Source organism: Eulemur rufifrons, chromosome 19 (assembly GCF_041146395.1).
Source record: "Eulemur rufifrons isolate Redbay chromosome 19, OSU_ERuf_1, whole genome shotgun sequence".
NCBI classification, from domain to species: domain Eukaryota; kingdom Metazoa; phylum Chordata; class Mammalia; order Primates; family Lemuridae; genus Eulemur; species Eulemur rufifrons.
Window position 1 is genome coordinate 26,263,059 of NC_091001.1, and position 16,094 is coordinate 26,279,152.

At 34.2% G+C, this 16,094-nt stretch overlaps 1 protein-coding gene and 1 pseudogene across 5 annotated transcripts in view; both read left to right on the forward strand.

Moving 5' to 3' along the window:
• LCORL (ligand dependent nuclear receptor corepressor like) overlaps nt 1–16,094 on the forward strand; it is a 161,592-nt gene that overhangs the window by 9,275 nt on the left and 136,223 nt on the right. The gene's annotated exons all lie outside the window — the stretch shown is intronic.
• On the forward strand, nt 14,007–14,083 carry LOC138400333 (small nucleolar RNA U3; annotated as a pseudogene).

Here is a 16,094-nt window from a genome sequence, read left to right on the forward strand (position 1 = left end):
TTGCAGAAATTAACAGATGAAAAACAAAGGCAAAGACAATTCTTTCAAGCAGCAATAAGACCTGGAAATAATGCCACTGAAGCAACTTATAAAGTAGCTTATGTACTTGGGGAAAAGGGGAAGCCATTCACTGATGTAGAAATTGAGAAAGAATACATTGTCAAAGTTACAGGATGCTTAGACCCTGATAATGTTTCAGAGTACAAATCAACTGCCTCTTTCAAGGAGACCTGTGACAGATTGGCAGCATGATTAGCCTTCAACTTAACAGAACAACTTGATACAATACTTCAAAAGGAAAATATATATTATTCAGTTGCTTTGGATGGATCAACTGATACTGCTGACTTGGTGCAGGTTTTATACTTCATTTGGGTCATAACAGAAGATTCTTTGGTACAAAGAGTTACTTTGGGCACTATTGTAAGCAGAACATGGGGAACAGATATCATCAACAGCTTTCAAGATAAATGTCATGAAGTTGGACTGAGTTTGGCAAATTTAGTGAATGTGTGTCAGATGGTGCACCTTCCATGACAGGAAAACATGAAGGGTTTATTGTGCAGATTAAACAAGTATTAACAGATCCAGATGCTCTCATTTGTTTTCATTGTATCTTGCATCAACAAAATCTCTGTGCTAACGCTAATATTTTAAGTGACACTTTGCAAAAAGTTATAAGTATTGTTAACTATATTGGTGCAAATGCAACATAGCATGGTCAGTTTCATAGCATGCTAAAGTTGAATGGTGAGGTATTCAGTGTGGATTTGCCTTATTATTCTGAAGTGCATTGGCTATAGCAGAGACAGGTGTTAACCAAAATGTTATCTCTGTGAGAACAGATAGTTAACTTTTATGGAGAACAGAATCAGCAATGTGAATTATTGAAAGAAGAATTCCGTAGGAATGCATCATTTCTCTGTGATACCATGTCAAATCAATATGACTTGAATATTTCTTTGCAAGGTAAAACTAAGTCTATATATGATATGTGGCAAAAAATCCAAGCATTTTGAAAAAAACCTATGTTTTTTTCAAAATAATTCTTCGAAAGGAAATTTTGGATGGACATTTTTCCCCACTTAGCAAAGGTCATTGATGAGCAGGATGATATATGCAAATCATTTGAAGGATACACAGCAGTTATAGACCTATTAATTGGAGAATACTGTGAAAGCTTCACTGACTTTGAGAATCATGACATCACACTCAAATTAATTAGCATTTCTGCCTCACCTAGTTGATATCACCAAGGCACCTAAAGAACTACAGATGGAATTGATTGAGCTCTCAGTGGTTGATATTTTAAAATCATTGTTTGATGCCAAGAAAGATCCAATTGAAATATGGAAAAATACAGTAGAATACCCATACTTTTGGCAACATGCTCTAAAAATGCTTTCTTGCTTTTCACCCACTTATTGCTGCACATCTACATTCTCCTACCTAACCAAATCAAGATGCCCTTAAGGTTACAAATGATACCCATCTAGAGGATCAGCTGAAATTGCAAACCTCCAGGCTGCAACCAAATATTCAAATGCTTTCCAACAAAAAGCAGACACAACAAAGTCATTAAAATGTTAGTTAACTTTAAAATTAACAAATAGTTTTTATTTTTTGAAATTATTAACTACATAGTAGTTACATTTTTATAAAATGATGTACATTTTTAAGTGTATCTAATTGAAGTTTATTGAATGCGGCCTTATTTGATTACAGCTAAATTAATGCGGCCTTCCAACATGAAAAGTTTCCCCACCCCTATTCTAGGTGACCTTGACTGGATAAATTTCAACAGAGCGATGGAGATGGGAGCCATATTGTAATAGGTTAGAAAGTAATGAAGGTATATGCAAGTGGAAATAACATTTCTAGTAAACTGCTCATTTAAGAGCTATGTTTTGAGGAAGCACAAATAAATGGAGCACTAATTGGAGGCATCTGGGGTCTGGGGATGTTTGTTTTTTAGATGGGAGACAGCGTTTACAATACTAAGTAACATGGGGAATACTTTTCTGAATCAGTGATATCCATGATTCTTTTATATGTGAATTTAATTAAACTGAGAGCTGATAGCAAAATATTGAGACAGCTATATTAGATAAAAAATAGGTTAGGCTTGGTTTGAGTGTCTAAATATGAACTCTAAATTGATCATTTTTTCTTCAAAAAATGGTTTCCTAATCATGTTAATCACTAACACATGGTATGTGTGGCATTGCTACATTATACATTTTAAAGGAATGATTTTTTTCACAATTAATTTACTGTTGTCAGTCAATCATCAAATATCTTGAGTCCTACTTTGTGACAATTAATTAGGGTATAATTCTATGTTTTTTCCTTACTGGCTTCTAAACTGGAAATAGGAATCAGGAATCAAAATTGTTAGCTTTTTTAATGGTAAGGCTACATTGAAGAACATGACTTGGAACTGGGCCAAAATGAGACATTGGCCTTCCTTAACTCCCCTAACCCCCTGAATTGAATTTAACAACCTATCAAGGACAGTATAGCTGAAGCTCCAGGCCTCTTCTAAAATACAAGTAAGCTTTATTCCAATGAATTTATCATTCAGTTTTCTCATTGGTAGTAGTGAGCAGGAGCCTTGGCCATTAATGAAAAATGACTTTTAAAACATTAATCCATCCCACTAGGGACAACTGTGAGGGTGTAGCCAATATTAATTATTCCTCCTTCCTTTGGGAGGACTGACTAAGGGCTAAAGAGCAGAAACTTCTTCCAAAGTACTTACCCCAAGAGTGTGAAAAGTGTTTATGGGAGTTCTATTTTATGGGACAGGCAGGAACTGTGGGTTGGATCAAAAAGCTTACTGTTTACACAAGGCATAGAGTTTCGACCTTACTTCTAAAGAGCTCAAAATGATTAGGGATGTTAAGTATTAGACTTGGTATAATATAATGGAAAGATAGAGGAGGAAGCAATTAATTTTGACTTGAAGGTTTCGAAATGACTAGCCTTCAAAGGATTGAGTGAAAGCAGGGATTGACAAACTTTTTCTGTAAAGGCCAAGATAGTAAATATGTTAGGCTTTTAGAGCCTCCTGGTCTCTATTGCAATTATTCACCCCTATGTTGTAGTGCAAACGAAATACATAAATGAACGAGCATGGTTGTGTTGCAATAAAAATTTATTTCTAAAAATAGGTGGATTTGGCCTGCAAGTCATAGTTTGCTGATCCCTGAGTTAGAGGATGCAGCAGGAAAGTAGGGTGGAGGGAACAGGCAGAGGGATAGTATAAGCAAAGATAAATAAGTCTAAATAATGATACATTCTGAAAGTATTCAACATTATAGGGTCATTGGAGTATAGGATGGGAGTAAGAAGTAGGACTTGAAGTATAAATTATGGCCTCTATAAGGAGGAATTATGAGCCTTTGAAGCTTTTTATTTTTTTTAAATGGGTAATAAGCATGATCAGATAAGTCAGCTTATTTTCATTTGGAACATCTGTTGTTGGTTCAGGTTTAAGGGTTTTTTTGTTTGCAATAGGTTTAAGAAGCTCAAATTAAAGCAGCCCTTTTAAGTCAAAACTGGGAAAATGAGCAGTCTTTGCTTAAGACATTAGATTGCTGAAATACTGTCAAATAGCATCCTTCTTTTCTCCCTGGGCTCTGAACAACTTGAGAAATAAAACAAGGAGAAAGATGCAAGCCAAAATATCCTCTATTACTGATACAGGCCAGATTTGAGGAATAGCTTTGTGGGAGAGTCAGGTGGTCTGGGGTAGGCCAATTTATCCATCCAGTCCTAGGCACTCTAGAGAGGCATAGCAGAATATGAGTCTTTGCAAGTATGTTCTTCTTTGATAGCTCGTTCTCAAGGACCAGAGGAACAAAACTGAGCTTTGTCTGCTCAGTTCTTCATTCCAAAATCATCATCAGGTAAGTCAACTTTACTTACCTAGGAGTGAAAAGAGGCTCAGATTGTGCTTCTGAATCATCATTTCTCATAGAATCCAGGAGCAAGGAAAAAGTCTTATGCCTCTAACAATCAGGGTTAATTTTTGCAGGGTTGTATCTGGGGATAAGTATACTGGAAACTATACAATCATTATTGTACAGAAAACAAGTCAAACTTATATGTTCTGGATATGTTACAAAAATACTTAATTTTAGTGTTTGGAACAGTTAGCTATATTTTTTAAACTCTCAAAGTAAAATTAATAGGTTTTTTTTTTTCTTTTTTAAACTCCCTGGATTTTCTATAGGTCTATGTAAGATACTTAAGTAAAGTGCATGTTTGGCTAGAAAAGAAAGACAAGGCTTCCTCATGTATCATAATTTTCAATTGACTTTTTAAATTTAGAAGGAATTAGTATAAAAGAATAGAGTACTGTTTCTTTAAGTGGAAAAAAGCCTGTATTTTGACAAATACATTATTCTTTTAATTAGCTCGAATTATAGGTGCTTATATAGTTTATTCACTGGTATCTCCTTTTTCAAAATATCATCAATTGCTCTTCAATGTCTTTTTCCTTTTTCTTTTCTGAACAATTCAGTACTAAAATTATTAAGTGGGACCAAACAAAGGTAGTTATCCATACTGGACAGGATGTGTGGGAGGCAGAGCCATGTTCTGCAGGAGGAGTGGGATGTCAGAGCCTGACAAGGTGAAGAGAGCGTCCATGTGGGTTGATGGAGTTGTGAGGGGTGAAAAGGATGTCTGCATAGAAGGGTATGCTAACACAGGATGTCGGAGCGCAAGCAGGTATGGTATCTGTGAAGGAGAGTGTCCTGGTATGGTGGAGAGTCGGGTGGTTGAGCAAGGGGTATCCAGACTGGAACAGGGTCAGAGGATGAGGAGGGCATCTACTTGGGATGGGAAGTGACCCTGCATGAGCTCTCAGGGCCCCACAGATAGCAGGGAGTATTGGGGTGTCTGTGTAGAATTGCAGTCTGGTGTGGGCGTATTGAGGCTCAGATGGGATGAGAAGAGAGTCCATACATGAAGGTGTCTGAGTGCAAGGTATCAGAGCCTGGTGGGAGGGCAGGGAGGTATCTTAATGGAGGGTCAGCACAATAAGGGATGTCAGAGCCTGATTAGGGTAGGGAGGATATTCTTGTAGGAGGGGTACCAGGCATGAGGGCATAGGGGCCTGAACAGAATGAGGAGATTTTACACATGGGGTAGGGGTGTTGGGGCCAAGAGGGGTGAGGAGAGGGTATCTATGTGGGGAAGAGGAGACAGCCACAAGGAGAGATTGGTTACATACTGGGAGATTGATCAAAATAAATAAATATTAAAGGTAGTGGGAGCCAGGCTTCTTATAGTCTGAGAAGGGAATTACAAATACGGGAGTAGGGAAGATTAGAATGCTGTCTGTAGTGTTGGATTGGAAATGAAATATTGGTGTAAACTTGTGGTTTTCATTATATGTAGGTATAGAAATATAGAAGTATTAATAAATGTGTGTGTAGGTATATATGCATGTGTGTGTAGGTATATACGCACAGTGTACTGGTCACTGAGAAAAGGCTTAAGAGCAGTGATACCCCAATAGCAGTGAGCATAATGTGTCATTGTTAATTTCCTGATGTTAATGGTTGTTTTGTAAGAGAATGTCTTTATAAGGAAATACTTATTAAAGAATTCAAGAGTGATGGGACATTATGTGGACCATTTATTCTCAAATGGTTGGAAAATAAAAGTTTTTCTTACTATATTTAAAAAGTTTTCTATAAGTTCAAGATTGTTACCAAAAAAAAGTATTTAAAAGCAATTTCATCCCTCTACAAATTATGTTCTTGTGAATTAATCACTTTCAGCCCTTAAAACTACATAATTAATAATATATAAATTGTCTTACAGGTTTTTTGGCACCAAGAATTGCTCTTTGAAATAATGATAGCTCATATTTATTGAGTGCTTACCATGTCTTACATATATGCTAAGTTTTTATGTGTATTATCATGTTTAATTTTCATGTATGAAATAGTAAAATTTTTATCTTCATTTTACAGATGAGGAAACTGAGGCTTAATGACTTGCCCAAGACTTTTCCACTTAGTAAATATGAAGGTAGAATTCACATCCAGGTCTATATTTCTATCTTAACCATTATACCAGGTCAAATATGGTTAAAAAATTAGCAAGTCTTACCCTTGCTGGTCAGATTGTTTCATTTAAAACTTTAGTAAAGCTGTTCTCATTTTATTTTAGAACCTTGAATTTCAGGGGTGGGGGTAAAGTATCCTGGATTTAGGTCTCCTCGGCCCTTTGTTCCTGCCCTGGAGTTAGAACAGGGGCTTCTGTATTTGAATGCACATTAACAGAGTTAAGGATTCTCTTGAGATGGATTAATCAGAGAATAATATCCCCAGATTTATTTCTTGCTCTTACAGTTGAAAATGGGTGGTGGTGAGAATGTGGAGTTAGTGGGACAAGGTTGTTCCACAGTAGATTGCTAATGTTAAGTTTTAGTGTGGATATAAAATTACCTTCTATCCCAATTCTAAGAATGATGAGCATCACCTTTTCATCTCTTTGGAACTTTCCTCAAAAATGGCAAATGATCAAATAAAATATAGTCAGATTGAGAATTTTTTTAAATATTGTCCTAATGGATTTTATCCTTATTTTGATATTTAGTTGGGATTAAATTGGTATTTTTGTTAGTTTTTAAGCGGTAGCATTCAGAGGAATGCTACTTTCCACATTCCATTCAGTGAATTTACTGTTAGAGTTCTCTTTTATACCCACCCTCTGCAAACCCTGATTACTCTTTCTTTGGAGGAAATCAAAAGCTTTCCCAGAGTAATGTTTGAAGATGTGGGCATAATTTTTAAAAATCGTTATGGAAATTTTTCAAATATGGGCAGAAATAGGAGAAAGCATAGTGAATCTCTGTTTCCGTGACCCAAGTTTAATGATATAGCAAATTCTGGCCCAATTTTTAATATAAAAATTATCAATCAAAACCAAACATTTTATACGTTGGTTGTCTAATGTACTATATATAATTCATTCCATGTTCTAATGTGAGTCAACCCAGATTACACATTTTCTTGCAGTTGTTGTGAATTTACACCAGAATGGTAAAAAGTATTATCATGATGTCTACTGTTGCTTTTAGCTTGATGTTGACTACTTTTGGTTTAGTTATAAACCAAAAAAGTTGAATGCTAGACCCTAGAAGCTGGGGCGGGGGAAGAGGGTCATAATGAGAACAGCTTGTTTATGCTCTGCAGTTTGAATAGCTCTAAAACCAGTAGGAAGAAATCATTGCTTATGTCTGGGGTCTATCTATCTGACATTTTATATTCGTCTAGCAAACCAAAGAAGGTATCACTTACTAATAGACTCATTGCTTATGCTGAACAGCAGTTCATTGTTTTTCAAGCTTGTAGAGACACCAAATTAACAGTGTTGTAGCTAATGTGTAGAAATTCCTCAGAGCATTCATCTTATTTGGTTGTTGTTGAAATAACAATAACTTAATAAAAATGTTTTCATACTAGTGTTAGATATTTGTTGGCAATGGTGATAATTTGGTATTTATATTTTGGATGTTCATTAAAGATCCACACCAAATTAATTTACGCCTTGCAAAATCTGAATTTTGGGAGATACAAATAGAGATATTTTATGTGCATGTGTGTGAGTGTGTGTGTGTGTGTGTATAGATGTGTGTATAGGTCCATATCTACACACACCTGCATAATTTGTAGTTGGTAACAATTATGGTGATTCTGGGAGACTTTAAAAAAAGTTTTTAGTTTCGTTTTAATGAACAGTTTTTGAAAAGAATGTCCTGTTGCCATTTATGTAGAGTTAAAATTATATAGAAAGTATTACATTGTGATGTTGTAGTAAATTGTGATTTTTGGAGTTTATACATTATGTTCATATTGTAGGTGTCACTTGTTAACTATGTAACTCTGAGAAAATTATAAGCTATTCTCTCAAAAATTGTTATGTACTGATTTTCAAATCAGTCCTTTCTGATTCTTCCTTTTTCTGTATGTTGGACCTTGCTCTGCAAGATTGTTGATAGCCCCTTTCTTCTTAATATCTTTTCTGTTTTTAAGCTTCACATCTTTTTTTCATTGGATAATTTCCCTAAACTCAAATGTGTTCATATTACTCCATGCGTAAAAATCTCCATTGGTTGCCAATAACCTTAGGATAAATTCTTAAATTCATAATATGATTTAGAAAGCTCAGCATAACCTGCTCCGTATATAATGCTTTAGCCTTTGTTTCTCATGCTACCTCGAGCACCACCATCAAACAGTGTAGTAATAGTAGCATAGTAATAATAGCAGCTAACATTTAATGACTACTTGTTAATAACTTATACCAGTATGAGCTTTACATGTATTATGTCCTTTAATCCTCACAATAATCTTGAATATATGTATTGTTTTTAGCATTTTAAAGGGCCATGCTGAACTCTTTGAATCCTCAAGCACTGTGCATCTGGGCTTTTGCATATTTATTTTCTCTTTCTAGATTACAATAGCTGCTGTTCCATTGCTGTTTTTTATAAACATGTTTTGTTTTTTAAAATATAACTACATAGAAAAAAGTATCAGATGACTAAATTTTCACCTTCCTAAACAAAGTAAACATGCTATTGTAACTACCACCATATCAAGAAATAGAACCCCCCAGAAGTCCCCTTATATCCCTACCCAATTACTAATTCCCCTCCCTCCCCCAACCAGAAATGTGAATAGTATTCTGACTTCTTAACACAATAGGTTATTTTTGCCTGTTTTGGGGAACTTTCTTTAAATGGGATTATATACTATGTATTCTTTTGTGTTTATTCTTTAACACAACGAAGTTATTTTGTTTATGTGGTTCATTCATGTGGTTGCCTATAGATATAGCTTATTCATTTTCAGTGCTCTATAATATTCTAATATATAAATGTAATATTCATCTATTCTTTTAAAGGGTATTTGGTTTTTTCCAGTTTATTACAAACAACAAAGTAAACATTTTTGTACATTATACATTCTTAATTTTGATTCAACTCCTGGAATATTTTTAAACTTTATTGTAGCTGAGTAGATTTCACTTTTTCCAGGAATCCTTTTTTTAGCCTCTCCAGATTCGGGATTTGTACCCTTCTGTGTGCACTGATATCACTCTTTCCTCTGTCATAAACATTTATGCTATTTTGTGTTAATAATCGCTTGCTTTTTCTCATCAAGTTCAAAGAGAATGTGTGCATGTATATGTGCGTGTGTGCATGTGGGCAAAGAAAAGTTATGTTTTCTCCTTCCTTATCTTCCTGGCACCCGCTGAATACTTAACAATTGTTGAGTGAATGAGTTTTCAATACATTCACTCTTTCTATGCTAACAAGTTAACATAAACATAAATCTAATGGAAATTGGTTAATAAACTTTCTATGCCTGTGTTCTGTTTGATTAGATGTGCATAGTTAACGTTAAAATGGGTTATTACCAAATTATGTAAAAAATTTTTAATGTGGCAGGCATCTGTGTTGTCCCTTTCGTACATTCATTCTACCACAGAGCTATTTTGTAAAGTATTTTTAGACATTTTCTTTATAATTCATGGCACATTTAACAACCTTATTTGTGACAAGTTTAATATTTGTCCTTCAAGGGTGGTCTTGAGTTTTGGAAATTGCCAAAAGACATTTGGAACCAAGGCTGGGGAATTTTATGAATGAGAAACTATATCAAAAGTGAGTTGAAATTTTAAAAAACTTTGACTCTCCTCCCCTACCTCCCACCCAGTGTGGCCTTAAAAACACTTTCTTTTTACAGAATTAAGTCACTGAATTTAGGTAAAGTTAAGTCAAGGAGATAAGCCAGAGTGTATAGTATATTGTGCTTTTGAGTTTCATATGCCTTGAAAACTAATTACTCTTTCAAGTTACTTATCTTGGATAGTGATGTACCACATAAGAACATTTGGGTCACCGATGGACTGCATATACAATGGTGGTCCCATAAGCTATAATAGAGTTGAAAAATTTCTGTTACATAGTGACATCTTAGCCATCATAATGTTGTAGCATGATGCATCAGTCATGTGTTTGTGGTGTTGCTAGTGTAAACAGACCTACTGTCCTGTCAGTCATATAAAAGTCTAGCACATACAAGTATGTATAGTACCTATTGATGATAATAAATGATTATGTTACTGGTTTATGCATTACTATACTGTACTTTTTATCATTATTTTAGAGTATACTTCTACTTTTTAAAAAAAGTTAACTGTAAAAGAAGCTCAGGCAGGTCATTCAGGAGGTATTCCAGAAGAGGGTATTGTTATAGGAGATGATGGCTCCATGCGTTAGTGCCCCTGCAGTCCTTCCAGCAGAACAAGATGTGGAGGTGGAAGACAATAATACTGAAGATCTGGACCCTGTGTAGACCTAGTTAGTGTGTGTGCTTGTGTCTTAGTTTTTATAAAAAGTTAAAAAAAATTAAAAATAGGAAAAAGTTTATAGACTAAGAATATTTAAAAAAATCTTTTTGTACAGCTGTACGATGTGCTTGTGTTTTAAGCTACATCTTAAAAAGTTTAAAATAATTAAAAGTTTATAAAGTAAAAAATAAAATTAGTGTCGCCTCAGCATGTAGTGTTTATAGTCTACAGTAACATGCAGTAATGTCCTAGGCTTTCACATTCACTCACCACTCACTCACTGACTCACCCAGAGCAACTTCCAGGCCTGCAAGCTCCATGCATGGTAAGTGCCCTCTACAGGTGTACCATTTTTTATCTTTTATTCTGTATTTTTACTGTACCTTTTGTGTGTTTAGGTATGTTTAGATATGCAAACCTTACCATTGTTACAGTTGCCTACAGTATTCATACGATAACATGCTGTGTATGTTTGTAGCCTAGGAGCAATAGTCTATACCATATAGCCTAAGTGTGCAGTATGCCATACTATCTAGGTTTATGTAAGTATACTCTATGATGTTCACACAATGAAAAAGTCATCTAACAACACATTTCTCAGAATGTATCGCATTGTTTATATGGGATGCATGACTGTAATCTATACGTATTATTTCTTTAATTTGTATGCATATTTTTACATTTTTAGCCCTGTTTGTCCTGAATTTGTCTTCTCTGAAATTAAATTTTTCATCGCTGTTTTAACCATCATGTCCATTACTAACGCTTCTCCCTCACCTCACTTAAATAATAATGGTAGTGTACCTTTTACCATCTTTGTTCCACTTTCTCTTAGGCTTTAGCTCTTTTATTCTTGCTCATCTCAGACATTGTATGTAATGTTTATTGATCTTGTCTAGTTCTTTGTCTCTTTTCCACTAAACTATGAGTTAAAGGCAGGTATTTATTAGAAGCTCTAAAAATGTTTTCTTAGATATATGAAGACTTTCTTTGTTACCTGTTTTAATTTTCTCTAAAGCAAATTGTCATTTGCTACAAATGCTCATTTTTACATTAGTCGTCTTATTATTAAAAACTGTTCTCTTTTATTGAAAAAGCATTATGTTAAATATAGATGGTCCTTCCTTCTTGTCAGCCAAATCCTCTATCAGCCATAAAATTCAACTACATTTATTAGGTGTATTACTATCACTGTCACAGCAATACAAAGGCAGTAATATTGTTCTTTTTGTCAAAGAGCTAAACATTTTAGCTCCTCCTCTCCCAAAAGTCTTAAGTTGTAAATCAAAATAGAATGTGAATATGTTTGGAGAATGTGGTGTTGGTAACAATGAATTCTGACAAATAAGATTGGACAAGGCTCTGAGATACCATTTAGGCAGTACTTACTTATATACCAGGTCTTTGTATTTTATATATACTATGAACAAAATATTGTTTAATATGGTGAAGTAATTGTTAGCTAGTGATAAAACTGGAAGGAAAATGTTTTAGACTAGTTTGGAAGACAGGACTCTTGACAATTGAACAAAGATGGGGAAAAGATATTTCAGATAGTGTGTGCAAAAGCTCAGATGTGTAAACAACATGTAATGGGTTGGTTATTTCTTGTAAGTGGCATGTAATTTACTTACGATGGGATGATACAAAATGAGGTTGGAGAATAGGTAGGAGTTAGATCAAAGAAGGCCATGTATGCTATCTTAGAACATTTATATTATCATGTAGGCAGTAGAGATCCATTGAAGAATTTTAAGCAGAATTAGTATAGTTTTCTCTTCTGAATGGTAAAAGTTGATTGGAACAATGATTCCAATATCCATTATAAGACCCTTGATAATAAGAGATTCTTATAAACCTAAAATTTTCTGTACTTCTGGGAATGGTGTTCAACAGAGGTGAATCTTTAAGGTAACAAATTACTCTTTGGAATTATAAAACTTTTTTTTTTTCCTATTTATGAACTACATCAGGCCTCCAGAAGTTGTACAGATTAATATAATGTATATTCAAGCACCTTCTATCTTAAGGAATAAAATATGACAAATGAAATTGAAATCCCATCTACAATTTGCCAGTCCCATTCCCTTTCCTCCATTCTGGAGATACATGTTTTTTTTTCCTCGCTTTCTGTCTTCTGTGTAGTATTCACAGTCTATTTTCTAAGTTATTTGAATGTAGGGAACAAGCTATACTTTATGTACTAGGTATCTTTCATAAAAGATACATATTGAGTGTTTCTGTGTCTGATTATTTTCAGTGCTCAACAAACCTTTCATTTAAATTATTATAAGTTTCTTCTTAAGGCATGTTAACCCCAGATTTTGTCTTTTCATTTCTATATAAATCTAGATTTTTAACTACTAGATTTGCATAAAATGAGGCCTCTTGGTGCTATAAATATTGATATTCTAGTATTATAGCTTTATAAGAGTAACTTATAAACTTAGTAAAAGCTAAAGGGAAATAATATGAGCACAGCTTAATTAGAATATGTCTCCTGAATTTGTGCTTATGTACTCAGGTAGAAGTAAATTTAGTTCAGACATTTGAATGGTGTATTTCCAGTATTTGTTTATCGCCTTACATTTTACCAAGAAATTTCTTGCAGAATAACTCTATACCTAGAACACAATGTGTTTTACTAAATGTTTTAATAAAATACATCTTCAATATATGAGGTGTTAATAATATTCTAAGTCTTATAGAAGAGGAATTAGTGATTTGTCCAGGATCACTACAGCTAGTACTATGGCAAATCTGGAGCGCCAACCTATCTCTTAACTTCATATCCATTACCAACTTATATTTTATGAAAGGGCAAAACAGACTTACATGAGATAAAAATCAGGGGATGCTAATGAGAGGGTGGGACTAGTTTCCTCAGTAGGTAGCAGTGAAGAAGCATTTAAATGCAGGGAAATAATTATTCTAGTGTCAAATCAACTGTGTTTAAGCTTTCAACAGGGTAACCATATATCTTGTACATGTGCATATTCCTCAGTAATTCTCTATGACTGGTTTGGTTTCCATTTGTTACATAAATGTAAATTAGGTAACTAGGTGGATAATTAAGGTGTTCCTTGGATTTTTCTCTTTTAATGTTTATTGAGGTATGTTGACCCAATTTCTTTAACTCTTTAAACTCTTTCTTTAACTTTGACACTGTTGACGTTTTGGGCTGGACAGTTCTTTTTTAATGGGGGGTTGTTTCAGATATTTGGTGGCACCATTGGCCTCTTCCCACAATATGCTAGTAGTGCATGTTTGGGATTAGGCAGACTAGGACCTTGTAATAAAGACATCTTATTAATAGAGGCACCATAATCCCTAAGTCATAACAGAAAATGTATCTGACATGTACTTACAGAAAGAACAGCCCAAACAGGATAGTAAGAAACTGCTTAAGAGAGAGGTAGTAGTTACACTGAAAGTAAATAAATAGAAAAAGCATGAACTAAGGAAGATACAAAGATGAGTTGTCCTTAAGACGAAGTAGGATGTAAATAAATACAGTACATGGCTATGAATTTCAGAAAGCTACTTGATGTGAAGAAAACTAATTATTAATAACAGGCAATTTTTAACTTATAAATTGGGCTGCATTCTAAAAGTTGTTTTGAAAGACTATACTTTCAGGGATCATTTCTATAGTCTGTTACTAAAAGTTGTTTTGAAAATGAATGTCTTGGGTCTCAGAGTGAAAATTTTCCTCATTTATTCAACATTTTGGTGCCTAACATGGGCCAGGCATTGGGGCTAGCATAGTAAGCATCATGACATGATCCATGCTTCCTTGGTTCTTACAAAATTTTGTGGCATTTATCCAATAAAAATATCAAATAAAGATTTATTTATGTGAAAATTTTTTCTATTACTCTCCTTTCCCCAGTTCAAGTTGAGGGCAGAATTCTTGTCTCTTCTTAGTCACTGATGGCTCCCCAACTTCTAGAACAACTGGTAGACATGCAAATATTTGTTAAATGAATAATTGATTAGTTGGGAAGAGGCATTAAAAAATTGCATGTGATTAAGTAGAGTTATGATTAGTACTCCAAAAGGAATAATACAAAATGTTATATAATACAAAACGTGTAACACTGTATCTAATCCAGTCTAAAGCTAGATCAGATTAGATGAAACTTTAAATTGAGGCAGTGATTCTTACCAAGATTTTAAAAATGAGTAGGCATTATCTGTACATGTTTTGGGACTGGGAGTGGGGCTTGGAATGTATTGTAGCTGAAGGAGTAGCTTCTGTGAATGCCTGAAGTGGAATACATTGTGGCCTTTTGAGGGGTTTGTGTGTTAGCAGGGGTTGGTGTGAGGGAGTAGCATGGTATGCGATGGAATATTAATTTTTCTTCTATTATGTACTGAAATGCTGAATATAATAAAATATTATGACAGTATTACCAATTAAAATAGAAAAACAACTTTTAAATGGTAATTTTAAAATAGTTTGATTCTGATACTTGAAGAAAACTTGTTATTATTAATTTGAGAATGAGGCTCCATCTTCCACCTAGGTTCTGATGACTTCTCAGTCTGTGTAATAAAGACTTTTTTAATATGCAAATGTTTCCTGATTTATTTGTTTAATTTATGCCCACATATCCAATCAAAAATGACTTCTTTTGTATCTACCACTCAAAACAAAACAAGACAAAAAAACCTCATGGATTTTCTGTCTCAGTGAATGTTTATCTACTCTATGTCTCAAATACTTCTCTCACTGCCACCTTAAAAGAATGAGCTGTGTCACTCATTATTTCCATTTAATTGTATTAATGCTGATCAAAGCTATCTCCTTTCACTCAAGCAAAGTTATACTGCCTAAATTTAAGTTCATGTCTTTTCTCTGATGTATTTCTGCAAGCTTTCTAACCATCTTGTCTTCATTCTTTTCGCATTTCAGTCTGTTTGCCATTGCTGCTTGAATGATTTTTTTTCTGAATGCAAAGGTAATCCTGCTTCTTGACTTCTTAAAGGCCTTCTATGACTCATTCTGGCTCTCAGGATAAAAATTAACTATTTGGCAAGCGTGCTAGGCTCTTCAGGATCTGTGTCTGCACATCTTTCCAGCCTTTTATATTGCCTTTCTTTCACATTGCATTCTTTACTCCTGCCATATTTTTTCAATTTTTAGACATGGACATTTAAATTAATTAAAACTAAATAAAATTTTAAAATTAGTTCCTTAGCTACTGTATTGAACAGCACAGATTCAGAACATTTCTGTCATTACAGAAAATTCTATTGGCTAGTGCTATTCTTGAGCATATCAAGTTCTCTTGTCCCTATGTCTTTATACATGCTGCTCTCCTTTTCTAAAATATATGATGTGCCCTTCCTTGTTTTTCCTAACTAACATTTACTCTTCTGTTAAGACTTAAGCATCATCATTTCTGGAAAACCTTTCCAGGCACCTTCTTTTTGTATCTCCCCCAACCCTAAAGTCTGTGTTGTTACCTTTTGTTTTAATGTCTATTACATTTAAATCTAGGAGTCAGTATTTAATAGCAAACTTCCAACAAAGCATTGAAATTTTATATAAATTATAATTTTACATATATTTACTATGGTGTATGTATTTGCCAGCATGGAAGTAAAAGAGACACTTAAATGGCTTTATCATCCAAGTACTGACTGAAGAAGTACTTCATTAGATAAGTATGTGCTTAGGAGAAGACAGAGTCAGTTTGTTATGT